At 46.0% G+C, this 17,500-nt stretch overlaps 1 protein-coding gene across 1 annotated transcript in view; it reads right to left on the reverse strand.

The window, feature by feature from the left end:
* Positions 1–17,500, reverse strand: part of LOC123517773 (soluble guanylate cyclase 88E-like) — a 172,869-nt gene that overhangs the window by 154,663 nt on the left and 706 nt on the right. The window lies entirely within an intron of this gene.

A 17,500-nucleotide genomic window follows, 5' to 3' on the forward strand; every position in this document is an offset into this window, starting at 1 on the left:
GCCTGTCTTTGTGTGCATCTGCTTGTCTGTTAGTGTTTGTTTCGCTCCCTTTGTCTTGTTGTGCCTTCCTTTATCTGTTTCCCCGTGCGTGCGTGCGTACACACACACACACACACACACACACACACACACACACACACACACACACACACACACACACACAGAGAGAGAGAGAGAGAGAGAGAGAGAGAGAGAGAGAGAGAGAGAGAGAGAGAGAGCAAACACACAAACACCCAGCGCATAAACATATAGTCACAAAAAGGAAACATTGAGAGGGAGGGAGAAAAGAAAAACAAGAAAGGCAACGTGAGTCAGCTGTGAGGGGCCAGGTGTCGGGACGTGCGAGGAGCGAGGAGGGTGTATGCACGTAGCGAGCTGTCCCGCCGCCGCGCCTGTGTTGCACTTGATCTTTGTTGGCTGTTTAAGCTGCATTATGGGAGTCAAAATGCAGCAGTTGGCGGGACTGAAGGGCGCCATGTGTAAAGACTCCTTACACATACATTCACACGCACGTACACACACACACACACTCTCTCTCTCTCTCTCTCTCTCTCTCTCTCTCTCTCTCTCTCTCTCTCTCTCTCTCTCTCTCTCTCTCTCTCTCTCTCTCTCTCTCTCTCTCTCTCTCTCTCTCTCTCTCTCTCTCTCTCTCTCTCTCTCTCTCTCTCTCTCTCTCTCTCTCTCTCTCTTCTTCTTCTTCTTCTTCTTCTTCTTCCTCTTCTACCCTTCTTCCGTTTCCTCCCGTCCGTGTGTATACGAGCACATGATCTGTGTATGTGCGTATTTTGCGTGCGCCCGTGTGTGGTTTGTGTGTGTGTATGCATATGTGTGTGCACGTGTGCGTGTGCGTGGGGTTGGATGCGGGTGCGTGCGTCCCGGTCAACTCACTCCAACTAATTACCGTCAAGTGACGCTTCCTAGCCCGCGGCCGGTGCCTTCAATGTGTGTCTGTGTGTACGTGACCCTTCCCTCCCTGCCTCTCTCCATTGCCCTCCCGCCCTCCAGTCCGCCCTCCCACCCTCCTGCCCTCCGTGGCACTGGCTGGCTGGCTGGCTGCTCGTCCTATGACTTATTTGTGTGTCTGTTTCACTAAACGGATGTCTGCCTTGGTGACCGTCTAGCCTTCCCTGAACCCTAAGTGTTTCTCTCTCTCTCTCTCTCTCTCTCTCTCTCTCTCTCTCTCTCTCTCTCTCTCTCTCTCTCTCTCTCTCTCTCTCTCTCTCTCTCTCTCTCTCTCTCTCTCTCTCTCTCTCTCTCTCTCTCTCTCTCTCTCTCTCTCTCTCTCTCTCTCTCTCTCTGATTGAATTCACTAACATTTTGCAGGACAGCAACTATTCTCTTGCTAATTGCAGGTCAGTAGCAACATACATCGCCCCCGTGTGTTCCCTGCAGTTCCCACGCCCCTGCATCCCTCTTCTCCCTCTTTTCTCTCTTCTTCTATCCGTCCTCTTTCTCTTCGGACTGCGGAAGATACCTAGGGAGGAAGGGGGAGGTGGTTTTTGTTCTTTGGTTATGCAGAATTGCAAGAAACCAAAACTGACATTCTTTTGAATTACACGGGACGCAGAACCGAGGAGTCTTCATGGTGCGTCTCCTTCTCTTTCTCCTCTTCCATGTTGCTGCTTCCTTTCCCTTCCATGTCTTCTCTCTTCTTCCTCCTCCTTTTCCTTTTTCTTCTCCTCCTCCTCCTCCTCGCTCTTTAGAATCACGCAGGATGCAGAATTGAGGAGTCTTCATAGTGCGTTTCTTTCTCTTTCTCTTCTCCCATGTTACTGTTTCCTTTCCCTTCCGTCTTCTCTCCCCTTCCTCCTCCTTTTCCTTTTCCTTCTCTTTCTCCTCCTCCTCGCTCGAGTTTCTAATAGCTCTCCGCCCTTATATCTCTTCCCAAACGTCTCCCTTACTCTCGACTGTCCCTCTGTCCTCCTCTCGCTTCATCCGGCGTAATCCTCCAGCTAGAGTTTCCTCCTCATCACTTCATGGCGCATAACTCTAGTTCCTGTCAGCACTGGTCACACAAAAGATTACCGGCAATTGATGGTGGCTAGTGATATACAGCCACAGTCACACAGCCGCTTCGGGGGATTGTATATCCAGGAGGAGAGGAAGGGGACGAGGGGACACCGGCACGCAGGTGTTAGATGATATTCAGTCCTTGGGTAGTGTAGTGTAAAGCGAGGTAAGATGCAGGGTGGTGGTGGTGGTGGAAGTTAAGCTCTTAGTGAGAGTGATTGGGAGTGCATGAGATGAATGATTTGCTTGTTTTTCGTTATGCTTTGTGGTGGATGTTGAAGAGAACGTTGAGAGTAAGTAAGTAATGAGCAAGACTTCATTTGGAGGAGTTGGTGATGGGAATGAGTCATACAGTGTGATGACGCTGGGAATAAATACCAAGACGACAGAACGAGGCTTTTTTAGTGCAAGAATTCAGTGTTTCAATCATCCTTTAAGAATCTTGATGGTCTAGGCAGCGGGAGATGCGAGGGAGGAAGATCGGCTTTGTGTTTTGGTTATACAAATCCGCAAGAAAACAAAACTCACTCACAGCTCGGATTGAACATGAAGGCTTTTCTCCACAGCCGTCGTGATGACTGTCCTGGAAATTGAAGTGAGGCAAGTGATGAGCAATGCCTATACGTCTCTGCCCAGGGGGAGCGGCGTCTCAGTGCAGCCGTCCAGGGAGCACTTAGTGAGGCGCGGGGCTTCGATGGCTTTTTTATGGGGCTAATCCTGCTATTACATGTCAATGTTGGGAGTTAAATGCAAGGGGACAGTGAATATTGATTTATAGGAATCTTATGCTATTATTATTACGTTTTGGAGTTAACATCGATTCAGGGTAATTATAACCATTACTTGGCGAGTCTCAGGCCAGTTTGTGTCCGTTAGATAGTTTTTTTCTTTTTCTCTCATGGCTATATTTACCTTATAGTATCGTCAATATAATAGTAAGTTTATGGTAAATGTCCACTTCTTCTACAGCTAATCATCATTGAGTTTTTAATCATTATGGTCATTGATAAGCACTCTGAGCGGCGTCAGTCTCTGCCCTCATTGCACTGGACGCTACTAACAAGACTCGGCAACAAGATTTTCAAGTTGTCGTGTTGAGCAGCAGTGACAGCGAAGTGATGGCTTTCTTTATATCGTGCAGGAATTAGTCGAGTTGTTACGGAGGTGACGGATATTTTGAGAATAGATTCGGGCGTTGTTAAAATCAAGACGTCTAACGGTGAAGAGGCGAACTGACACCCAGGGAGATATATTAGAAGGTTTCAGGTCTTTTCAATTCTAAACACACACACACACACACACACACACACACACACACACACACACACACACACACACACACACACACACACACACACACACACACACACACACACACACACACACACACACACTCAGAAACGAAAAAAGAAAAAGTCTAGCCATCGTCATCCCAAACACAAGGACTCCACCCAAACAATTAACCTTCAATTCTCTCTCTCTCTCTCTCTCTCTCTCTCTCTCTCTCTCTCTCTCTCTCTCTCTCTCTCTCTCTCTCTCTCTCTCTCTCTCTCTCTCTCTCTCTCTCTCTCTCTCTCTCTCTCTCTCTCTCTCTCTCTCTCTCTCTCTCTCTCTCTCTCTCTCTCTCTCTCTCTCTCTCTCTCTCATTCCTTTCCCTCGAGCATTTACCTGGCGAACTCTGAGAAACGCGGATCAAATCTGGAAAAAAATTCAGCGGTTGTCTATTCCTGTATTGTGTGCGGGGTCTGGCGAGATGAGTCCCCGAGGCAGACTGCACTAATGGCAAGGAAACGAGGCCACGGCGCTCACCCATCAGCCAACTCTCCGCGGCCCCGTACATAAACGATCACGTGACACGACCCATCAGTTGCACCAAGTAATATAATTGATGACATTCAGAGAGCTTGGAGAAAGAGAGGGAGAGTAAGTGGGGGTTGGTGTCTCTTCCGTGCACCCTCCCTGTCTCCTCCTGCCTCTCTCCCGTGCATCAGAACCATTCAGAGCAATATGACAGTTTGGGTTGGTTCCGTGGCCCCCTCAAGTGATAGGGCTTTGTTGTGATGTGTGCCGTGCCCTTCATCTGTCTGTCTCTCTGTCTCTCCTTTCATAATTTTGCCTCCTTCTTTTGTCTCCTTGTCTTCTCCTGTCTCTTTTAATTGTCTTCATTCTATCTGTCTCTGTGTCTCTTCTTCTTAATTGTCTTGACTCCCTTTCTTGTCTCCATTCTTTGTGTTGTCTCTTTTCCTTGTTGCTTCGTCCTATCTCTCTCTCTCTCTCTCTCTCTCTCTCTCTCTCTCTCTCTCTCTCTCTCTCTCTCTCTCTCTCTCTCTCTCTCTCTCTCTCTCTCTCTCTTCTCCTTCCCTTGTTTTCTGTCTCTTTTCCTTGTCTCTTCGTCCTATCTGTCTCTCTCTGTCACTCCTTCTTCCATTGTCTCCTCTTGTTTCCTGTCTCTCTCTGTCTCTCCTTCCTCCCTTGTTTTTGTATCCTCTTGTTTCCTGTCTCCTTTCCTTGTCTCTCCGTCCTATCAGTCTCCTATAATCTCCTTCGCTCAGCCAATACACCTGAGGAACACCTGTACTCAAAATTTCCATGTGTGTTGTTGGTGACTTTGTTTTGTTTCACTTGTGCTATACTTTCTTCGTCACGGTTTCTCCTCCTCCCAAAAGCATTCATTATCACCACCTTCCTCCTTGTCTTCCTTCTTCTCTTCTTCCTCCTTCATGTCACTTCTCTGTACTTATCTCCCGTCACCTTGTCAATGTTCTACTTTTTCTTTTTTTTTTCCTTTTTTCTTCCTTTTTTTCTTTTTTTCTTTCCTCATGTCGTCTTTGTTGCTTTCGTTACTTTTCCGCTTTGTCATCTTCAATCACCGCTCTTCCACGCTCCTCCTTCTCCCGCTTACTTGTAACACTAGGTCTGTAGGTCACCAGGTCTCTCTCTCTCTCTCTCTCTCTCTCTCTCTCTCTCTCTCTCTCTCTCTCTCTCTCTCTCTCTCTCTCTCTCTCTCTCTCTGTGGCATTTCCTCTTGTCGCTCCAGCACGTGACAACTCTCGATCGAATGGAAACTATTTTCGGAGTACAACTTATAATTGGGGTGCCACTCACGCCGCGACGTCTGCCTCCTCTCGGGAATTTGTGTCGATTTCCTAAGGAGAGGATTCCGCTCTTCTGTGTAGGAATGGAAGTGGAGAAGAGGGGCAGGAAGCAGTAGACGCTCTATATTAGGTCGTGCACTTAATGTTATAATAGGTCGTTGTGAATTAATTAAATGTACAATGAGAAATGGGTTTTAGTAGTTTGAAAGTGAGTAGAGTTCGTAATGAATGTCTTTGTGTGTGTGTGTGTGTGTGTGTGTGTGTGTGTGTGTGTGTGTGTGTGTGTGTGTGTGTGTGTGTGTGTGTAAGAGGGCGTTTATCCGTCAGTTACCAGAGAAGATGCTTCTCGGTAATACACGTTAAGTGGTTCGTCGTGTTATCTGGCAGGTGGGTGGGTAGCTGGAGGGAGGGGGCTGGCGGGGCCGGTACGTGACGGCGGGCTTGGTGAGGCTTGGCGAGGACGCTGCTAAGGCTCTCATTCCCGTGCACCACTTCCTACTTAACGCATAGGAAACTCGTGTCTTTGAAGTCTAAAAGTATAAAATGTGCATTCGAAAACAGTGTTTTCTTGATTCCACGAGGTATTCACGCGGTGGTCCAGACACTGTGAGGACCTTTGGGGCTACACCGCCTGCTGCTGCCACTCACTCCACCGCTAATGGAGTTTTCTTCTGACAAAAGCCCGTCGCTCTGCCGGTCCTTCAACGCCTCCTTCAGTTTCCAAGGAGATAAGTTTTGTGAGGCTCATCTTGAGGAAATTGTTTTTAGTCTGTATTTATTTTTCTTTTTATTTGTCTCTCTCCCCCAAGGCGAGTTGGTATTGGCGGTGGTCTGGCTCCTTCGCTAGGTACCGCGCGCACACACACACACACACACACACACACACACACACACACACACACACACACACACACACACACACACACCGCGTAGTGTAGTGGTTAGCACGCTCGACTCACACTCGAGAGGGTCCGGGTTCGAATCCCGGAGGCGGCGAGGCAAATGGGCAAGCCTCTTAATGTGTGGTCCCTGTTCACCTAGCAGTAAATAGGTACGGGATGTAACTCGAGGGGTTGTGGCCTCGCTTTCCTGGTGTGTGGAGTGTGTTGTGGTCTCAGTCCTACCCGAAGATCGGTCTATGAGCTCTGAGCTCGCTCCGTAATGGGGAAGACTGGCTGGGTGACCAGCAAGCGACCGAGATGAATTACACACACACACACACACACACACACACACACACACACACACACACACACACACACACACACACACACACACACACACACACCAGAGAGAGAGAGAGAGAGAGAGAGAGAGAGAGAGAGAGAGAGAGAGAGAGAGAGGACAGAAAAGGGACAGAAGAGTTAGCATTCATTCAAATAAGAATGTGAAACGGGGCAAGAGAGAAACGTGGATTTTCCTGGAATCCCCTTAAGTTCAAGGCGTGGACTGGACGGTGTGTGGAGGGGGGTTGTGTCCCCTTGTGCTTAAAGAAACGTTTATTTCAGTCACAATATATTGGCTAGAGATTCTGGAAACAAGCAAAGGAGTAGTGGGAAGGAGGAGGAAATGAGACTAAAGGAGACTTAGCCACCATCTCAAGTCTTTTCTTATATTATCACTCTTCCATTTCTCTTTTCCTATCTTTCTCATTTTTCATCCTCCATGCAGTGTTGCCACATTTAATTTGCCTCATGCTAAAGTAATGGCCGTTTCTCAAGGCCCAACATATTGCAGTATTAATTGAAAGCGTGACTCGAATGATCGTGAGTGGAGGATGCGTCACACTCTACTCCACTGCGCCAAGGAATAACGCCCAGCACCACAACACTTGCTAACTCATGGCAAGGTTGGTGTTGCAGTAAGATATGGAGCTCATTTCCTTTCCAGCATAATCTGACTTGTTTCAAAAGGGTTATTCATCTCTGACCTGCAATTATCTCTTCTCCATCAGTATTTTTCTTATTTCTCTTCATACGTTTTTCAATAGTCATCCTTTTTGCCAATCGATATAATTTATTCTTATTAATAGTTTTTTTTATTAGTGCTCTTTTTGAAATGTATTACATTCATAATTTTTTTTTTTTTTTTTTTTTTTATCGGGAATGAATACCTCGGAAAGTCACATCCACTTCTCACACAGTCTTAAGAAGTAACGCCAAACCCCAGAACACTCCTGATTCCTGACTCCTGACGAGACTGGCGCTGCGTTAAGACAGTCAATTCATAAAAGGTGGAGATTAAAAATGTCTTGTTTCGTCCGAGATGCTGTCTTTTCGTGAGGCAAGCGAAGAGTGACGCACTACTTCTCTTAATGCAATGTATACAACAATCCACAGTACTATAACCAATAAAATCTAATCAAGCATCGATATGAACAGAAAAAAAAGAGGGAAAAACATATTAAAAGGAATAGATTAAGTAATTTGCAACAAGTATCATGCTTAGAGATGACTGTAAAGCAAGAACAAATGCGTCACAGCGGAAGAAAAGCATGTCAAGGAAAAAAGTAAAATGTTAAAATATGACGTCGTTGTTTCGTGTGTGTGTGTGTGTGTGTGTGTGTGTGTGTGTGTGTGTGTGTGTGTGTGTGTGTGTTCTCTCCTGCTGTTTGCTCTCTCCCTGACCTGCTAGTATGCGACGGACGTGAGTCATTCCCCTTAACTCTGGTGCAGCGCGGGACAGACAGAACAGTGAACAGGACATGGAAAAATCTTGCTCGTAGAATATTTAGAGGCTGGAAAACAAGGCATGGACGTCCAGAATGAGATTTTTCGTGCTCGGTTTATGCATGTACTCTCTCTCTCTCTCTCTCTCTCTCTCTCTCTCTCTCTCTCTCTCTCTCTCTCTCTCTCTCTCTCTCTCTCTCTCTCTCTCTCTCTCTCTCTCTCTCTCTCTCTCTCTCTCTCTCTCTCTCTCTCTCTCTCTCTCTCTGCCATTACCATAATCTTTTTATTCCATGCATGATAACTCTCTCTCTCTCTCTCTCTCTCTCTCTCTCTCTCTCTCTCTCTCTCTCTCTCTCTCTCTCTCTCTCTCTCTCTCTCTCTCTGGCAGTAATAAGATCCTTAAACCCACTCTTCTGGCCTAACACGAGGTAATCATCCTTAGTGAAGATTTAATTAAGTTAAGCCAAGCAGAAACGGACCAACAACCCCTTCCTCCCCACTTCCCCTGTATACCCTCCCTGTTTTACTCTCCTCACTACCTTCCCTCCCCGCCATCCACACCACTTCCACCCCCGCTCCTGTCCTTCTCCCCCCTTGCGGTAATATTAGATGGATCGCTGAATGACAAATGAAAGTCGCCAACCGTGAAGTTTTAAGTTGAGTAAAGTTGCACGTTTTCTTTTCCATCCCCTCCCTTGGAAATTTATAAAGTCTTGGTTCTCTCTTCTTTTTTTCTTTTTATGTTATTTCAAAGGGTTAGTCGTGCTGGGGGAGGGGGGCGAGGGAAGGGAGGGAGATAATAAAAATGTTCACGTCAGTTTATTTATTGAAAGAAGGTGCTAAGGAGGAGATGCTATTTATGGAGTGCTAGGGGGAAAAAAAAGTCTTATTACTCGTCTTAGAGAAAGCAATGAAGCGGGATTATTTAAAACTAATATTCTCTCTCTCTCTCTCTCTCTCTCTCTCTCTCTCTCTCTCTCTCTCTCTCTCTCTCTCTCTCTCTCTCTCTCTCTCTCTCTCTCTCTCTCTCTCTCTCTCTCGTGAGTTGGAAGGATGTTCTTGTCTTCTAGTGTGAGGAAAAGGAAGGAAGCAAGTCAGGTACGAAGAGAAGCGTGTTGGGTTCTTTCCTGAAGGACCTGGCGTGTCTCAGGTGGCGAGGCTTCAACCAGGTCCGGTCACTGCTCTTCTTTTTCCCTAGGAGGAGGAGGAGGAGGAGGAGGAGGAGGAGGAGGAGGAGGAGGAGGAGGAGGAGGAGGAGGAGGAGGAGGAGGAGGAGGAGGAGGAGGAGGAGGAGGAGGAGGGCGAGGAAGAGGAGGAGGAAGAGAAGGAGGAAGAAGAAGAAGAGGAGGAAGAGGAAGAGGAAGAGAACGAGAAGGAGGATGAGAACAAGGAGGAGGAGGAGGAGTTCCGTTAAAGGCATAAGGGAAACCAATCACCGCCTTTCTACCTTTCTTGTGTTTCTCAGAATTTTTCTTTTTCCTTCTCTCTCTCTCTCTCTCTCTCTCTCTCTCTCTCTCTCTCTCTCTCTCTCTCTCTCTCTCTCTCTCTCTCTCTCTCTCTCTCTCATTTTTTGCTAATCAGTGTCCTCTTCAAAATAGCTGAGCTGTTTTGAATTCGTAATCCTCTTTTTTTTTCAATGATTTTCTTGTAAAATTATTCACTTTCTTTTTTTCATATTTTCACTTTTTTTTTTACCCGAACTTTCGTGGCGGAGATATTTTTCCATCCACCACCACCACCACCACCACCAGTGTGTTCCGCGTTAAGACTTACTGATTGGTGGAAGAGCGGCGGGCTGAATGAGGGTCTTTTTCGGCGCGGGGTAGAGTGGCTGGTGATTGCAGGCGACGGTGGGGGAGGTGAGAGAGAGAGAGAGAGAGAGAGAGAGAGAGAGAGAGAGAGAGAGAGAGAGAGAGAGAGAGAGAGAGAGAGAGAGAGAGAGAGAGAGAGAGAGAGAGAGAGAGAGAGAGAGAGAGAGATTGTTGACTAAAACGAAACGAGAAATACGAGAATAAATAAGGACATTTTCGTGAATGGCGGCTCTTTTCAGTCCCTGGTTTATGGATACGAATGGATGAGGAAGGAATAGAAGGAGGAGTTAGAAACGCCCTCCATTGTGCACTAGATATTAATAATTCAACTTTGAAATATGGCTTCCGGACGCGTATACAAATGGCCTTCTTAAACATATTCAACGAGGCTTAATACATACGTCGGAACAGACACGACATTTCGGCTCCAAGTTTCACTCTCCGCCGGACCGCACCACCACGTTCCTGTCTGGCGGGAACTGGCGGCAACACGTAGCAAAGTTACAGAGAGGCAGGAATTGGAGGCTCGCTTCAGTGCCTAGTATCTCTTGGGGATGACGCGTACCTTCGGGGCTTGTCTTGTCTGGTGAGGCGATGCGAGTATTGCTATTGTGAATCGGTGAAATCCTTATGCAATCAATTTATATTTTTCGTGTCATATTCATAGTGTTTTTATTTTGTATCAGGATATTTTGCGAGGATTCTGCACGTTAGTAATGCGAGTCAGTGAAATATTTACATTATTTCTATTCGTAATGTTATGTTTCATGTGTTTTATTTCGTATCGAGCTATTTCGCGAGAATTCTCCACATATTTTCAAACTGAGTAAACTACTTTTTCTTACTGAAGCCTCTCTTTATGTCTTATCAGGATCTTTGTGAAGTTTGTACACGCTTGTAATTAATATACTGCCGAGTTAACGAAGTAGATTATTATTACTCTTACTTTCTTTCCTTATTGATAGGTTGCCAGTACAGGACTCGCAACTCACCACAGGGATTCCACAGATATTAAGATTCTCTCCAAACACTTCTACGTACCGATTCCAGATGTGTTATTTAGCTATTAGTGGTGGGATGATCACTGACATGTATAGCGGCTGCACGGAGGCGAAATTGGTGTGTGGATGTGAGTAGGTGTTAGTAAAAGTTTAGGTAGCATACTTTATTACGTGTGTTGCTGAGGTGACGATATTAGTAATAGTAGTAGTTGTAGTAGTAGTGGTGGTAGTAATAGTAGTAGTAGTAGTGGTGATGGTGGTGGTGGCAGCAGCAGCAGCAGCAGCAGCAGCAGCAGCAGCAGCAGCAGCAGCAGCAGCAGCAGCAGTGGTGGTGGCAGCAGTAGCAGTGGCACAACAGCAGCAGTGGCAGTAGTAGCAGCAGCAGTAGTAGCAGCAGTAGCAGCAGTAGTAGTAGTAGTAGTAGTAGTAGTAGTAGTAGTAGTGGTAGTAGTAGTAGTGGTAGTAGTAGTAGTAGTAGTAGTAGTAGTAGTAGTAGTAGTAATAGTAGTAGAAATTTTTCATGTAAGGGGGAAGGCAAGAGTAATAGAAATTTTGATAAAAAAAAAAAAAAAACACTGAGGTGCCGGTCCCCAAACAAGTTGTATAGAAATATAGCCAGAAGGAGACTCCAAGGATGGTGTAGCAGCCATCTTTATTTTTTTTTCTTTTCTTTCTTTCTTTTGTCAATTTTAAATTTTGCACGAAGAATGTTTGCGTAGATAGATGCATGTAGTTTTGTGTGAAGGAAAAGAGTTGTCTTTAGAGGGCAGGCTGTGACTGCTTCCCTTGTGTTGTGAGACAGAGAGGTCACAGCTGGTTTTAATGATCAGTTCACAGCACCCCCGGAACTTCACTGGGAGTAATTATCGTTTCGGCAGGCGTCTACTGCCTCCTCCAACTAGTAGTAGTAGTACTGCTTCATGCCGGGTTAAAGAAAGCATCAAGCAGATGTTTACTAGCGAGGTTAGATAGAAGCACGTGGACCAGGTGATAAAGGGACAGAAAGGGGAGAAGATTGTTGTGGGGAGAGGGAGGAAAGGGAGGCACGTGGCAAGGCCAGAGAAGGAACAAAAAGGGAGGCAAAGACGAGAGGACGGAGAGATTTTCGCATGAGTCAGTTTCTTTTCTTCACATCTTCACGCTTGATGAAACTTTGTAGAAGTTTCTTTAGAAAAAAGAAAAAGAGCGAAAAAAAGTTCATTCATGCGCCGTCATCCACCAACACACACACACACACACACACACACACACACACACACACACACACACACACACACACACACACACACACACACACACACACACCGGTGATTTATTGCAGCAAGGGGCAAGGCAGACTGCAAACTTGGACACCGTAAACAAATTCCCTTTTCATTTTCGGAAGATGTATTGGTGTTTGCAGTGCCTCGCTGGTGTGGGTGGTGCGAGCGAGGAGAGTCTGGAAGCTAAACTTAATAAAAAGGAGATGAGGAGACAGGACAACACGGGGCAGGCTGTGAGGCAAACAAATAAGCAAAGAAATGCCCACACACGTATGCACACGTAAAGACAGAACGTAATATTCAAATAAAATCATTGATGCTTACATACTGAAGCTCAAAGAACCAGAGAGAGAGATAGAGAGAGAGAGAGAGAGAGAGAGAGAGAGAGAGAGAGAGAAAGTGTGGAACCATGCGTGCTTTGGGGTCCGAGGGGTCTCCAAGCGCACAGGTTCGAATCCTGTCCACGGTCCGAGTGTAGGTTGGGCTTCCTCACTCAAGGCAACGGTTTCCTAGCGGGTGGGCTTTGAGATAGGAGGTACCCCAAAAAGTATCCCCTTTAGCCCATAAATTCCCGTGAAAAGCCCACATTGTATAGATAAAAAAAAAAAAAAGAGAGATACAGAAACAGACAGACAGACAGACAGAGAAACGGTTCCTGGTTCTGCTTTTGAGCCGCAGAGCCAGAAAACCGACCTGCTCCTGTTAACATCGTCTCAGAGGGAGATGCCGCAGTCTGCTTCTGGTAAAGGTAGGACTTGTCTTTATTTCTTTACCAGTTTTTTTTTTTTCCCCTGTTTAAGTCACACATAAGATCGTCTAGTCCTACAGAGAGAGAGAGAGGGGGGGAGAGAGTGAGAGTTAATTTAATCAAGGAAATTTTAATGAATATCTGAAATGTCACGAGGCACAGTATTTAGATGATTTTTTTGTGCGTCTATTAGATCATTCAATTACCGAGGCATTGTAAAAGGCGGCTGGGGGGAGGGGGCGGGCTGCTGTTTGGGAGGACGGGGAGGTAGGGAGGTAATGAGTGGTATAGGATGACAGAGAGAGAGAGAGAGAGAGAGAGAGAGAGAGAGTATGTGTGTTCCTAGTATACAGTACAGACGATAATCTGCTGAGAGTCATATCAACAGAGAGTTACATTCAAGGTTTAACGAAGGATATCAGCTCGTAGGTCAGTCACTCGTATCTGCCGCCGATAGTGACTAAAGGATACACGAGTGAGTAGTACCTCCTCCTCCTCCTCCTCCTCCTCCTCTTCATGTTCAGTATATGGGAAGAAACTTATGTTTTTACCAGTGTGTGTCTTTTAGCTACGTAATTATTGTTTCCGCAAAAAGCTTCTTTAGGGACAACAAGTCTACTAGTGTTTTTTTTATGCAAGAGGAAACTAGCCAAGGGCAACAAAACATTTAAACAAAAGGCCCAATTCAAATGCTTTCTCTCTCTCTCTCTCTCTCTCTCTCTCTCTCTCTCTCTCTCTCTCTCTCTCTCTCTCTCTCTCTCTCTCTCTCTCTCTCTCTCTCTCTCTCTCTCTCTCTCTCTCTCTCTCTCTCTCTTTTCTTGTCACCGTAGAAACTAACATTTCCTCCCCTTCCTTTTCGCTTGTTATTTTTCTCGTCTTTGTTCTTGTTGTTTCTTCACTTCTCTTTTACTCTGGTCTTGCGTGTTCTTAACTCTCTTTTCACCTCTCCTTTCCTCTTCTCTCCTATCCTCACGTCTTCTCGCATCTCCTCTAGTTACAGTGCCGTGGATTCCTCAACGGTACGGTTAACGAGCGAGCGTCCCCTGTTATCGCTGCACTGTATGAGAATGTTGACATGGAACTATTCATATAAATTCTATGGAGGTCCTTGTCTATTCTATACCGTCCCGAACGATGCCCTGACAATGCGTAAAGCTGTAAATATTGGCTGGTAAGGAGGTTACGAAAGAAAAAGTGTGTTTGCCCTTTACCGGAGCCATACCATAGGACGTGTCTGTAGTGAGTGGTAATGCCGGGATGCTGTGAATATATGCTGTTAAGGACATTGATTACCATGTCAAGGAGGAAAAGCAGGAGAGTTCGCCCGTTATCGAAAAACGGAGCATAAGGCGCAGCTGTAGTGTGGAAAAGAAGTAGGTGTGAACTGGTTTTGAAATACTGACAATGGTCTCAATGCCTCTGTCGTCGCCTGTCGCCTGCTGCTGCCGCCTTATTCCCTTTAATGCATTAGTTTAATACATTCATTCGGCGCAAAAAGTGCGCGAAAGCTCTGAATGTTTTAGTTCGTACATTTTCTTTCAAAATGGAATTTCCCGTGTTCCATTGACTTTATTTGATACCGCGCTGCATCGGAGGTCATGTGATTTTGAACTGTGGCGTTGTGCGCTTTAAAATAATATTGTGTGACACGCTCAAAATAATGATTGACTTTCATAGCCTAAAAAATGTGCCGGTTTGTTGCTTCTGATTTTGGTGCGTGTCGCTGATCGTGATGGCGGTGAGGACTGTCACACAACGCAGCAGGGCCAGAACATGAACAAAGTTACATTCGTTGATTAATCGTGCATCATTGTGATATAGTGCATGTTTTGAACGCTGTATTTCGAGAATGACGGAAGCTTTTATATCTGCTTGCAAACAGTCATCACGGTTTCCTCCTGCACAGCAACGTGGATTGTCTGGTGCAGGTGCGGGCGAGTATGTCAGGCGATGGCTGCCTGCCGTCTCAAGACTTGCGAAGGGAAGTCACATACGTTGTGAAAATAAAAACGTCCTCGAAGGAGTGAACGTGACTAAGGGAAGGGAGCGAAGAGTTGCTTCCGCGACGTTCCCCCCTTCACAAGCGCCGCGCCCCGCTCAGCCATCCTTCTCCAAGCATGGCTCCCGGGGGTCTGTTTCCCTGCCGCCACAACCCTGCCACCCTCGATAATCTCCGCGTCTCCCCCTCCCTCGTCAACACTACATTTGGCTGGTGACCTTGACACATTTACAAGGTGGATCAAATTACCTCTTCACTCGTTCCTCGTGTCCTTCCCAGCAACCTTCCCTCGCCTCCCTCCCCTCCCGCGTCACCTCAGAGACATACATCTGAGCTCAAGAAAGATGCAACTGACGCAATCACCGAGTTTTCCTTCTAGCCTCGATGAAGTGGAGGGGAAAACGGTTCCAAGTCGCCGTGCCTCTTGCAAGGAGTAATTCTCGGGGGGAGACATATTACTGCTGTTGTTGTTGTTATTGTTGTTGTACCATTACCACTACTACTACTACAGTAAAATAATAGATGATAGATAATTAAATAGAAAATCATTATTCTAATATTCTCTGTATTGTTTCAGACGCCAAGAAGAATCGAAGGCAAATGGCTGAGAACTCTCCTTTCCACAGTAAGGAAACAAAGGCTATTTTACGTTTTAACTTTTTTTGCTTTCTTTCTCTTTTCTCTGCACTTTTTTTTTGTTTATGGCGCAGTTAGAGTTAGCTTATCCGCATTTCACATGTTATTACGACACACTGTAGGGGAGTTTGCTGGTAACTAGTGTGAAAACTGTAGGTTCTGACAAGCTGCTCTTCTGTTATCTCGCCTCGCCAGCCATCAATCACAGGACGTTGTTGACTAGCCTGGCACAAATCCCTGTTCCCGGCCAGATTTGTTATTGTCACAACCACTTGGCCTTTTCTGACAGTTCCCCTTCAAGTGGTCAGTCCCTCGTTGTTTTTGCTGTTGTGCGCTGATTGGAAATGAGTTGATGACTGACGTTGGTAGTGGTTAATATTAAAGATCGAGTACTCTCATGACGGTGTGTGATGTTTGATACTGACTCAACCTTAGTACTGTTTTTATGACACTCTCCTGTAGAAGCTCACTGGTCTAGTTGAGCTGGCTGTAGTGACTGTGTAGCTGTGTGACTGTTTTCTCTTATTTACCACCCTCGGCCACATGTTGAATAACTAACAGCCCGAACTTAGCTGCTGGAATATCTTAGTGATCTTTTAATGCTGGCTCTTGTGGCTGAGTGACTGTCTGTTCTTACTACTACTCTCGAGCACATGCTGCTTGGCTCACGGCGCGACCTCAGCTGCCGGAAAGAACAGGCGTCACATCACCCAGATTGCGCTCTTAAAACCAGTCAGTCACTTCCTAAAGAACTATCTCCTGTTTTCTTTTCTTTTTTAAGTTTCGTTCGTGAGAAAATTGGCTGTTCTCGTGCGACGCTTGGTCCGTTGCTTAAGTTTCTGGTTACGTAATATATAAAAGGCCCATAATGGAGGAGGATCGATGCAAGCTTTGCCTTAATACGAGCTGGGAAGGAATTAATCGATATATTGCTAAGTGTAAATTACCGGAGAGAAATCCATAGAGTCGTAGCATTAACGCAACGAAAGAAATCAATGGTGAATTATTCATAAGTGTGGCTGTCACATGCAGGGCCTGTCCCATACAACACCGTCCATTTCCTGCATGCAACACACACACACACACACACACACACACACACACACACACACACACACACACACACACACACACACTAGCACAAAAATCTCCCAAAAACATAATATTTTCAGATCATGAATAAAAAGAAAAACAAAAAAAGAGAAATGGAGAGAACATAGGACAGAGTAAAGGAAAGAAAGCGTAGAGTAGGAAGTAAGACAATCACACTTGCACTACCCTCACTCACTCCCCTCCTTTCCTCCCCTCTTCTTTCTCCCCTCCAACCCTTCCCTCTACCCCTCCATCGTCCCCTCCCTCTATGGAAGCAACAGGTAGAGGGCGGGGGAAGGTGTGTCCAACAGGTGTAGTGAGCAAGGTGAGGTGAGGGGAGTGGCGGTTTTATCAGGTAAGTGCACACCTATCCTCCCCTTCACCTGCCCGCCCGCCCCTACTACCTACCCTCGCCCGCTCTTCAATCTTGTTTAGCCGATTTTTCCCCTCGTGATATTTTTTTTTTCTCAGGTAACTTAATTGACTCCTCTCGCCCACCTTGATTATACTACTGGCGCTTCTCTCTCTCTCTCTCTCTCTCTCTCTCTCTCTCTCTCTCTCTCTCTCTCTCTCTCTCTCTCTCTCTCTCTCTCTCTCTCTCTCTCTCTCTCTCTCTCTCTCTCTCTCTCTCTCTCACACACACACACACACACACACACACACACACACACACACACACACACACACACACGAATGGGAATGATAAAAGAGAATGGAATCGAATGGAAAAATATTCAAAACAACAACAACAACAACACCACCACTAATAATTACTGTCTAGTGCCCACGTGACGGATGCTGAGGTGACCTTGAGGAGAGGAGGAGGAGGAGGAGGAGGAGCATGGGGGAGGGAAGAGGAAGAGGAGGAGGAGGAGGAAGAAGAAGAGAGCACAAAGAGTAGAGGGCACGAAGATGAGTGAAAAGTGAGTTGGTTATGTCATGCCTGCGGTTGTGTTGTCGTCGTTGTTGTTGGTGGTGATGGTGGTGGTGGTAGTGGTGGTGGTTGCGGTGTTTGTTCGGTGTAGCTTGGAAAGTTGATAGTGGTTGTGGTGGTTGTGGTGGTGGTGGTGGTGGTCGTGGTTAATCCCCTTTTACTTTCATTGTAGTTTATTTATTTATTTATTTATTACATTGGATGTTATGTTTTAAAAAATTAAAATTGCGTAGGGTTGCCTTG

Source organism: Portunus trituberculatus, chromosome 42 (assembly GCF_017591435.1).
Source record: "Portunus trituberculatus isolate SZX2019 chromosome 42, ASM1759143v1, whole genome shotgun sequence".
Lineage (NCBI taxonomy): Eukaryota > Metazoa > Arthropoda > Malacostraca > Decapoda > Portunidae > Portunus > Portunus trituberculatus.